Source organism: Lycium barbarum, chromosome 8, assembly GCF_019175385.1.
Source record: "Lycium barbarum isolate Lr01 chromosome 8, ASM1917538v2, whole genome shotgun sequence".
Classification (NCBI taxonomy): Eukaryota; Viridiplantae; Streptophyta; class Magnoliopsida; order Solanales; family Solanaceae; genus Lycium; species Lycium barbarum.
In genome coordinates this window covers 131,003,591-131,014,520 of record NC_083344.1, presented here as the reverse complement: position 1 = coordinate 131,014,520, position 10,930 = coordinate 131,003,591, and positions in this window count along the sequence as shown.

The following is a 10,930-nucleotide window of genomic DNA, read 5'->3' as shown; positions in this document are numbered from 1 at the left end:
GGTGTTGGTGAGTAGTGGAGAACAGTGGTGGTGTTTGCTTGCTGGCTGTTCGTCGGAGTTTCGACAGTGATGGAGACGGACGACGTTTTTGGAGAGAGGGAGACGAAATGGGGGTGTTGAGCATGGGGGGTGGTTTGGTGGCGTGGTGGCTGCTCCATTCATGATGAAAGAGAGAAAAAAAAATGAATATGGAGGAAGAAAGGAAGGGTAAACGAAAGTAAAAGAGGTAGCAAAACTGTGGGGTTTTGGAAACCCATGTTCTTGAATTGGTAGAAGTTGAAAAAGATTGAAGACAATATTACTAGCTAGAGATTTAGGGAAAGAAAGAGAGAAAACACCAGTTATGCTCTTCTTCCTTTGGGTCCAAGAAAGTGAAAAAATGAGTAAGAAGAAGAAGACGTGTGAAAGAAAAGTTGGTTGGGGATATAGAAATTGTCTGACAAAAGAGATAGATAGTGCTATGCTATGTATAATAATATCAGAAATACAAAAAGTCAAGACCAAGAAAGAGCTTACGAGATTAGCTTTTTTATTATTTTTTATACACATAGAAAAGAGTTAAGTATATGTGAGTGGGAGTAGGCGTGAGAAAAGCTGCCGGCGTGCATCATAGTTGATGATTCAAGAATTCATGATCATTATTCATTATCAAACCCACCACCACACAAAACGTCCCATTATTATTTCATATTCTTTTGCCTCCTAAATGCTTACTTTAATTCTTTTTTTAAAAAGAATGATGAAACCTTAACTTGATCGGATTTTACTCTGCGTTTAAAAAATTAATTACTCCGATTTTCTCTACACTGTCAGACTGTACTAAAATATAGTTAATTAATACATGTATAAATAATAACGCAAGTATAAAATATAAACATTAATGTCTATGATATGAAAATGTATTGCTATAAAATTAAGAAACAATTATTAATTGCACAAAAAATGATAGTATTACGCTGTACATGTGCAAAATAATGATTCTTGAAAAAAATGACAATAAATTGAGAAAATTCCTAAAATAAGGATGATCATCAATAAATTGTTGAAAAAATGTAAAAATGTGTAAAAATGTATTTCGTGCTCTTTAACGAATCAGGGCCCCCCAAAACGTTAATTTTAAGCACGTCGAGCCAAAATTAGGTGTCAACAACTTGTCCCTCTTCGACCGGAGACGATGAAAGAGTTTTCGGACGAAGACGTTGACATGTAGCCTATTTTGGCTCGACAAAGAATTGTTAGAAGGATATGTACGGAGAAAGAGGTCAGACGTTGGTAGAGCTTTGATAATACTCTCAGTCTGTAGGTAGGGTTGCAATGAAAAGAAAAATGATAAAACGGGAAGGATTGTTCAGGGCCGAAAAAAAATGTTCACATACCCACGTCGTCTCTTTCAAAATTGCCCCAGTATCGAGCCACGAGATACTGGGAAGGTGCAAGATTGTGTACTTGCTGGGGAAAGAATGATTATCGCCCTGATGTGACCGAACTCTGCATAGAGCTTCCTACATATCTCGTCAATCACGAGAATCAGGTCAATGTAGTTCGAAAGGTGATAACTAATGGATGTTGTGGCAAATTTTGATCGTCCAATCAAAATTTTGCCCCAGTGTTGTTAGAATGCTCCTAGCAAGTGTAGGATGAAGAACGGTCGTGCTCAAATTTGAGCTACCTACATATCCCTGGGATGGGAGTCAGACCGACTGTAGTTCGGGATGTCATGCTATGTAACGCCTTTGCTTCGGCGAAGAATGCAGGTGCAGAAGATGATGCCTTTGCTTTGGCGTAGAATGCAGGTGCAGAGCAATGCGTCTGCGAGCATACGCAGAGCATTTGAAAATAATAATAAAACAAGGCAGATGCGGTGCGATGTCTTATGCAGAAATTTTCAAAGGGCGATGCGCGGACCGTGCAACATATAAAAGGCGGTGCTCAGCCTTATGCAGAAATTACAAAAGGGCGGTGCGCAGCCCATGCAAAAATTACAAAAGGGCGGTGCATGGCCAATGTAACATATGAAAGGCGGTGCCTCAGCCTTATGCAGAAATTTAAATGGGCGATGCGCAGCCCATGCAACATGAAAGGCGGTGCTCAGCCTTATGCAGAAATTACAAAGGGCGGTGCATGGCCCATGTAACATATGAAAGGCGGTGCTCAGCCTTATGCAGAAATTTAAATGGGCGGTGCGCAGCCCATGCAACATGAAAGGCGGTGCTCAGCCTTATGCAGAAATTACAAAGGGCGGTGCATGGCCCATGTAACATATGAAAGCGATGCAAAGGGCGGTGCGCAGCCCATGCATCATATGAAAGGCGGTGCTCAGCCTTATGCAGAAATTACAAAGGGCGGTGCATGGCCCATGTAACATATGAAAGCGATGCAAAGGGCGGTGCGCAGCCCATGCATCGTATGAAAGGCGGTGCTCAGCCTTATGCAGAAATTACAAAGGGCGGTGCATGGCCCATGTAACATATGAAAGCGATGCAAAGGGCGGTGCGCAGCCCATGCATCGTATGAAAGGCGGTGCTCAGCCTTATGCAGAAATTACAAAGGGCGGTGCATGGCCCATGTAACATATGAAAGCGATGCAAAGGGCGGTGCGCAGCCCATGCATCGTATGAAAGGCGGCGCTCAGCCTTATGCAGAAATTACAAAGGGCGGTGCATGGCCCATCTAACGTATGAAAGTGATGCAAAGGGCGGTGCGCAGCCCATGCATCATATGAAAGGCGGTGCTCAGCCTTATGCAGAAATTACAAAGGGCGGTGCATGGCCCATGTAACATATGAAAGGCGGTGAGCAACCTTATGCAGAAATTTAAATGGGCGGTGCGCAGCCCATACAACATGAAAGGCGGTGCTCAGCCTTATGCAAAAATTACAAAGGGCGGTGCATGGCCCATGTAATATATGAAAGCGATGCAAAGGGCGGTGCGCAGCCCATGCATCATATGAAAGGCGGTGCACAGCCTTATGCAGAAATTTAAAAGGGCGGTGCATGGCCCAGGCAGTAATAAAAGGCGGTGAGCAATGCAGGTGCAATGCAATGCGGCTGCGAGCATACGCAGAGGCATTTGAAAGTGATAAAGCAATGCTGGTGTGGAGGGTAACGCCTTTGCTTCGGCGCGAATGAAGTGCAGAAGGTAAGGTCCTTGGGCCATGAAATGGTGCCTTTAGGCGATGAGAATGATGCCTTTAGACAATGACGCCCTCGATGTCCTGTTGTGGGGCTGGACGAGCCAATGCAGTGTCCTACTGTGGGGCCGGATGAGCCCGTGCCTTTTCTCTCAAAATGTGCTATTGGTGGAATTTTTGAGGGCCCCCTCAAAAATTCTGTCCCAGTTTAAACAAACAAAAATTCGCATACTTCCAGCGGAAAGTGACGTGCACTTGCTTTTTTTTTTTTTTAATTATTATTATTATTATTTTTTTTTAAGCTACTCAAAAATGTTCTCCCAATTTCATGCTTCAGCGGAGAAATACGAGGATTTTTCATGGTAAGACCAGATGTCGATACCTCGTAGAGTTAGTAACAACACAACAACATTGAACTATATTTACTGTGCAACGATAAAAAACAAAATTAAGAAAGAAAAAAAAAATCACGAAAGCAAAATCCAGCAAAATTGTTTTTTTTTTAATAATAACAATGATTGATATAACATGCCCCGACTTTAGTTGGTACCAACAATTAGTATTGTGCATAAGAATTCACCATTATTTATCGTCCAACAAACCAAGATCGACTTATTGGTAATTCCTATAGCTTCAAGTGGTACCTCAGACATACCTAAAGATCGACAAGATTGGTTCATTTTGCTTCAAACAAGGATTATGAACTATACCTATCCTCATGTTTCAAGTGCCCTCACCAGAAAGAAAGTCCCTTTTTCACACATATTCAATATATATTCTTTTATTTAACTTTGGGATGTCTAGAGAAGTACACTCATACTCAGAAAGATGTTCAATGCTTGCAATTGTAATACCATAAGCTTGGCCGTCATGTAAGTATCCACTAATGAGAGAAACCTTAGCATAGAATCACGTAGGGCTTGTTATGGTGTTGTAATGTAGACTTGGGAAAAGGGTAGGATATTATTTGGGTAAGGAGTGACTAATCCTTCCCTAAGCGTTGCACTATGTCTGTGCTCAGTATTTGTGTGCTCTGACACTTTGTTTTATTGTCCCTTTCTTTTGTACTTGTGCGACCTCTTTTGCAAGTTAAAGCCCTTTTTTCGTTTTTTTTTTTTTTTTTTTTGAGTTTAGGGTTGCATGCCCGAAACTATGTGGGGATTAAGGGAATTGACCTGGGTTGCATGCCCGAGGTCTTGATAGTAATTCCAGGTTGTATGCTTGAGTGTGAAAAAAAAAAAAAAAAAAAAATAACGGGTTGTATGTCCGAGATTCTGAATGACTAAGTTTTTTTTTTTTTTTTTTTGTGTGGGCTCTTTCTTGCTTTGGAGGTCGTTCTTAGCCTTTGTTTTTCTGGGACGGTCGAATCCCTTTTTTTTTTTTTTTGAAGCTTCAGCTCAGATCTTTATCCGCGGTTGCATGTTTTTAGTGCGCTCAGGGAGGTTGGGCCAAGAGAGAGATAGTGCATGTAAGCACTAAAAAACGGTATAGGTTTATGATGTGGTTGTCAAAGAAAAGGCTTTAGGATCAAAGGGGGAATGCTAGGGATAACGTCATTTGGTAGGCTAGAAAGGCTCAAACGGATCAAAGAAGGCCTACGATCCTTTTCTATGCTGAATGTTACTCATAATTTCGCCTCAACAGACATTCAGGCCAAGTTCTAGATCACAATGCAATGCAATTGAACGTTATATAAAGCTCACCACACAATGCACATGAAACAATGAGGTTGGTTTTGTTCTTGTCTTACAAGCATGCAAGAGAATTTTTCAAGTGTCCCTTAAAGTGTGAATGAGAGGTACCAAAAGAATCTATAGTTTTACCACAAAGTCAGTCCTCTCCATTATATTGATTATCACTTGTTTTTTTCATATGCACAACCCTAACTATGTTGGTACCAACCAAATCAAAGATACGAAACTAAAAAATATTTTTGTATTTTTTTTTAAATTTTTGAATAAGGAGTACCGAACCCGAGAAGGATTGCCTACGTATCTCATCTTAGATGAGAATCAGGTGCGCGTAGTTCGTTCAAATAGGATAGAAGAAATAAAATATTTTTGTGATTTTTCAAAATAAATGATTTTTTTTTGTGATTTTTGAATAATGAATACCGAACCCAAAAGGGCTGCCTACGTATCTCATCAAAGAAGAGAATCAGGTGTGCGTAGTTCTTGCAGAGAGGTAGAAAGAAATAAAATATTTTGTGATTTATTTTCAAAATAAAGATTTTTTTTTTTTTTTTTGTGATTTTTTGAATAATAATACCGAACCCAAAAGGGCTGCCTACGTATCTCATCAAAGAAGAGAATCAGGTGTGCGTAGTTCTTGCAGATAGGGTATAAAATGCATGATTGAAGAAAAAATATTTTACAAAATGCAGGGTTCAACACAAGTCAACTAAAATAGTTAGATAAAGTGCTAAGGTAGTACAAAGCAAATAACAACAATATTTATTTAAAAACAAAAACATGTAACAAATAAAGAATATGTGAAAAAATAAAAAGAATGTTCGAAATAAAGGATAAAATTCAACCTAGCTAAAAACAATTGCAAAATGGAATGTACAGTAACCTAGGAATTCTAAGAGTTGGTTTCCTATGACACAAGGCTCCCCTAAGCGGACAACTTGGGAGTGGAAAGTCCGTGGCCGTCGACTGCACCGCCGATCGACTAAATCCACAAGATCGATCCAACTAAAAGGGTAATTTAGTAGTGCACGGCCGCGAACCGCGAAACCGCTTTAAGTGTGTGAATTTGTGTGAATTTTCCAGGAGTGGAGGAAATATGAACGGAATGCCATTTTATATAAACCGATAACACATATGAATATTAATATAAAACCACAAAAAGATAGAAATTAAAAAAAACAGTAAAAGCAAGATGCATAATTTACAATAAAGTAAAAAATGGATATGGTAAATAAAACTTGTTAGTAAAATAAAGACAATAATACAGTGTATGAAATTAAAAGCAGATATGTACGTAAACAAATAAGGAAACAAGGGAAAGGATATACATGACGAATAAATACAGGCAAGTAAAATAATAAACAAAGACTCAAATAAAGATAACATACCTCGAATAACAAATTGAGTCCATATGGTTAGAACCTAAGTGTCCCCAGCAGAGTCGCCATGTTGTTGCACCCCATTTTTACCAAAGGCTAAACAAAGCACAACTTATGGAGCTCTGAAATAGTTAATTATGTACAGAGTCGCCACCTAGCATTTAAGGTATACTAGGGTACCTATAAATTATTAATATATGCAGCTTAACATGATCTACGAAAATAAGTGAGATTCTAGGTAAGGGTTCAAATTATTCCGAAGGGAAGGTGTTAGGCATCCTTCAGAATCCACAAATGTGGTTCCCGGCTGGACCAATTTAACTATACGAGGGATGTGTAAAAAGGCTTTATTATTTACAAAAAATTAATAGAATTTAGACTAAAGAATAATATGAATATTCACATAAATAATCATGCAATACGTATTTTATACATATGTGTTATAATAATTATTAAAAAAAAAGTTATGTGCAACTTAGAAGCTTGGGTATGTGAAAAGGGTATAAGGAATGGACATGAAATTATTTTGCACTCAAGGTGAGTTAACTAATTTAACTAGCTAAGTATGTACGCCTAATCAATTAATTATGAGAGTACATTCTAAAGCCTAAATATTGAGGCAAATCACCCTATTTATTTACTTAAGTGTGCTAAACTATTGAATTAAAACTCTAGCAAAACATGATAACTATAAGAATATTAGCTACAAAAATAATAACTGCCTAATATTAATTTGTCTAAAACACATAAAATTTAAATCACCTAAGCAGATCATAAATAAATACCATCAACCTGCACCCTAAAAAGTAAAGTTTCACTATATTTTATGCTTATATAATTTAATAATGTAAAATATATATATATATAAACAGAGAATTTAAGAAGCTATTTAAACTTCTTTTGAGTGTCATCTTCAGAAAGTAACTCCGGATACCTGCATGAGACTTAATAAAAATGTTAGTAAGAAAATAAATAACTATCGGATGAATTAAAAAAATAATGAATAAACTTAAAATAAAAAACCCGTCTTTGTACATGGAAGGCCTTGGAAATCGACGGAAATTTCTTCATCGGCCAAAGATATAACATCTTGCTCAAATCAGTTAAATCTATCACACAAAATAACTACAAACTCAAAATATTATTATACGCAAATTTATATATATCCAACTACGAAGCAACAACAAAATCCTTGAAACGATGGTGACAAATTAACTAATGTGATAAACAAAAATTGCAAAAAGAGGTGTTGAAAGAATAAAATTAAAAGAGTATGTACTACTACTACTATAATTGATACTCTTCTCCTCTTCCTACGGGAGAGACAAAGAGAGACTATTTCCTTTTTTTTTTTTTTTTGTTGACCAAAACAGAAGGAAGGCACAAATAAAGCCAAACTGTGTGTGAAAGCTCCCTCTTTTATGCCTCTGTATGTGCGTGTTTTATTATGCTAATAAGAATGAGTGTGTATATATATGCGTGTGTAAGTAAAAATGTAAACAAAGTGTGTGGAAATATATATATATATATATGTAAAGTGTAAAAATTGTACATTTAATGTTAGTGTGTGCAGGTGATTAAAATGCATATAAAATGTGTAAAGAAAAAAAAAACGTATATGTGATCATAGAAAAATATGAGACAGTGTAATTGTATGTACATATGTGAATGAAATATTGGGAAGTGTAAAGACTAATATCTACAAGTGTAGAGATAATGTAAAATATATAGAGAAAAATAAACTACTTATGTTTACAAGTCTTCCTAAAATAATGTAGAGAGAATAAAAAATATAATTATGAGGTAGTGTGCAAGCGGTAGTGTTGGTCGGAGATGGATGCAAAGCAGTGGGGGTGTGTTGGTGGTACAAAGAGGGTTGGGGTGTTGGTGAGTAGTGGAGAACAGTGGTGGTGTTTGCTTGCTGGCTGTTCGTCGGAGTTTCGACAGTGATGGAGACGGACGACGTTTTTGGAGAGAGGGAGACGAAATGGGGGTGTTGAGCATGGGGGGTGGTTTGGTGGCGTGGTGGCTGCTCCATTCATGATGAAAGAGAGAAAAAAAAATGAATATGGAGGAAGAAAGGAAGGGTAAACGAAAGTAAAAGAGGTAGCAAAACTGTGGGGTTTTGGAAACCCATGTTCTTGAATTGGTAGAAGTTGAAAAAGATTGAAGACAATATTACTAGCTAGAGATTTAGGGAAAGAAAGAGAGAAAACACCAGTTATGCTCTTCTTCCTTTGGGTCCAAGAAAGTGAAAAAATGAGTAAGAAGAAGAAGACGTGTGAAAGAAAAGTTGGTTGGGGATATAGAAATTGTCTGACAAAAGAGATAGATAGTGCTATGCTATGTATAATAATATCAGAAATACAAAAAGTCAAGACCAAGAAAGAGCTTACGAGATTAGCTTTTTTATTATTTTTTATACACATAGAAAAGAGTTAAGTATATGTGAGTGGGAGTAGGCGTGAGAAAAGCTGCCGGCGTGCATCATAGTTGATGATTCAAGAATTCATGATCATTATTCATTATCAAACCCACCACCACACAAAACGTCCCATTATTATTTCATATTCTTTTGCCTCCTAAATGCTTACTTTAATTCTTTTTTTAAAAAGAATGATGAAACCTTAACTTGATCGGATTTTACTCTGCGTTTAAAAAATTAATTACTCCGATTTTCTCTACACTGTCAGACTGTACTAAAATATAGTTAATTAATACATGTATAAATAATAACGCAAGTATAAAATATAAACATTAATGTCTATGATATGAAAATGTATTGCTATAAAATTAAGAAACAATTATTAATTGCACAAAAAATGATAGTATTACGCTGTACATGTGCAAAATAATGATTCTTGAAAAAAATGACAATAAATTGAGAAAATTCCTAAAATAAGGATGATCATCAATAAATTGTTGAAAAAATGTAAAAATGTGTAAAAATGTATTTCGTGCTCTTTAACGAATCAGGGCCCCCCAAAACGTTAATTTTAAGCACGTCGAGCCAAAATTAGGTGTCAACAGGACTTTCTATTCTCTTTGTGGTATGACTAGAATTCGGATGACCTTTCATTGAAAAGTTGTTCCATTAGCTTGGATCGATCGCGTTCCATGATAATTGAGCTGACATATACTTCATCTATGACTTGTACCAAATTATGTTCCACATCCCCTTTTGGCTATCGATTAAAAGACTTTCCGTTCAACTTGTGTCGATTACGTTCCAAAATGGTTAAGCTTACCTCTTCTCTGAAATAGCTTATATTAAAGTGTATTCCCGCATTCTTATATTTCTTGTCCATCACTTAAAGATGACGGACCTTCCATTGATATATGTTTCCACTAAATATGAGATGAATACGATTCCTTGTGATTGACTAATCTTTATTTCATATATGATTGCATCAAACGCCTTTCATGCTTCCATATCTCTTTTGGCCACCGAATTGGAATGTTTCTGCTAAACTTGGATTGATCATGTACCATCCGAATGAGTTGAACTCTAGTTCATGTGTAACTCATACCAAGTATCTTACATATTTTCCATGTTGTTGTCTCTTGAATTGAAAGGTAAAGAATGTAGCGACAATAACGATAGTCGAAGGGTAACGACGATAGGTCACTCCGACTCTTCTTATGATATCTCTTATGAGGTCAGTCTTGCATTGCACTTATATATATGTATTTATTTTCATTACCGAGCCGCGCTATAGTCGGCCGGGTAGGCACTTATATGTGCACCTAGACATGTTTCTTTCTTTACCGAGCCGTGTTGTAGGCGGCCGGGTAGGCACATAGCTGTGCATTGCCACTGATCAATTGGGCAGAGATGATGTTATAATGATGAGCTCACCCCACAGAGGGATTTATTATTGTTATATGATATGATATATGCCTCCACAATGAGGAATGATTTTACGGGCATGCATTTACATCTATATCATGATTATGGTCGCCCTCAGTGGCCTCGTTCAGAGTTTCAGGTTGTCTCTACATCTTTTCCCAAGTTATCTGTATCTCTTATGCTTATGTTACGTTTATGCTTACTGCCTTACATACTCGATACATATTTCGTACTGACGCATTTTTTGCGTTGTGATCATGCCCACAGGTACGATAGACGGATTGTTGTACCTTTCTCAGTAGGATACCAAAGTTCAGCAGGGATGTTCGCACTCCATTCTCCGGAGTTGCTGGTCAGAGTCATTAAATAGGATGCATGCATATATATATATATATATATATATATATATATATATATATATATATATATATATATATACAAAGTATGGCTATGGGTACGTCGGGTCCACTGTCCCAACCAGTTGATGCATATTAGTGCTCTTAGAGGCTTACATACTATCAGTCAGTGTACAAGTATTGTGTTTGGCCTTGCCAGCCTTCTGACTGGTTGTCTTTCTTGGTTATGGCCTTGTTGGCCCTTGTAGTACATATATGTTTTGTTGGGCCTTTTCTGCTTGCAGGTTGTTATGATATACTTCTTACTATTGTTATTCAGCGGCCTCGTCGGCCTATGATTCACGTTATAGAGTTTAGATATCACAGTTGGTTCGCTCGACCCTTCGAGTGCCGAGTGCCGGCCACACCCCCAAGATTGGGGTGTGACATATGAGATACAAGACGTCTGAGCCAAATACATATGAGATACATATGACGAAATACACTCAGATATGAGATACAAAGGAGAAGAAGCCATGGATTCT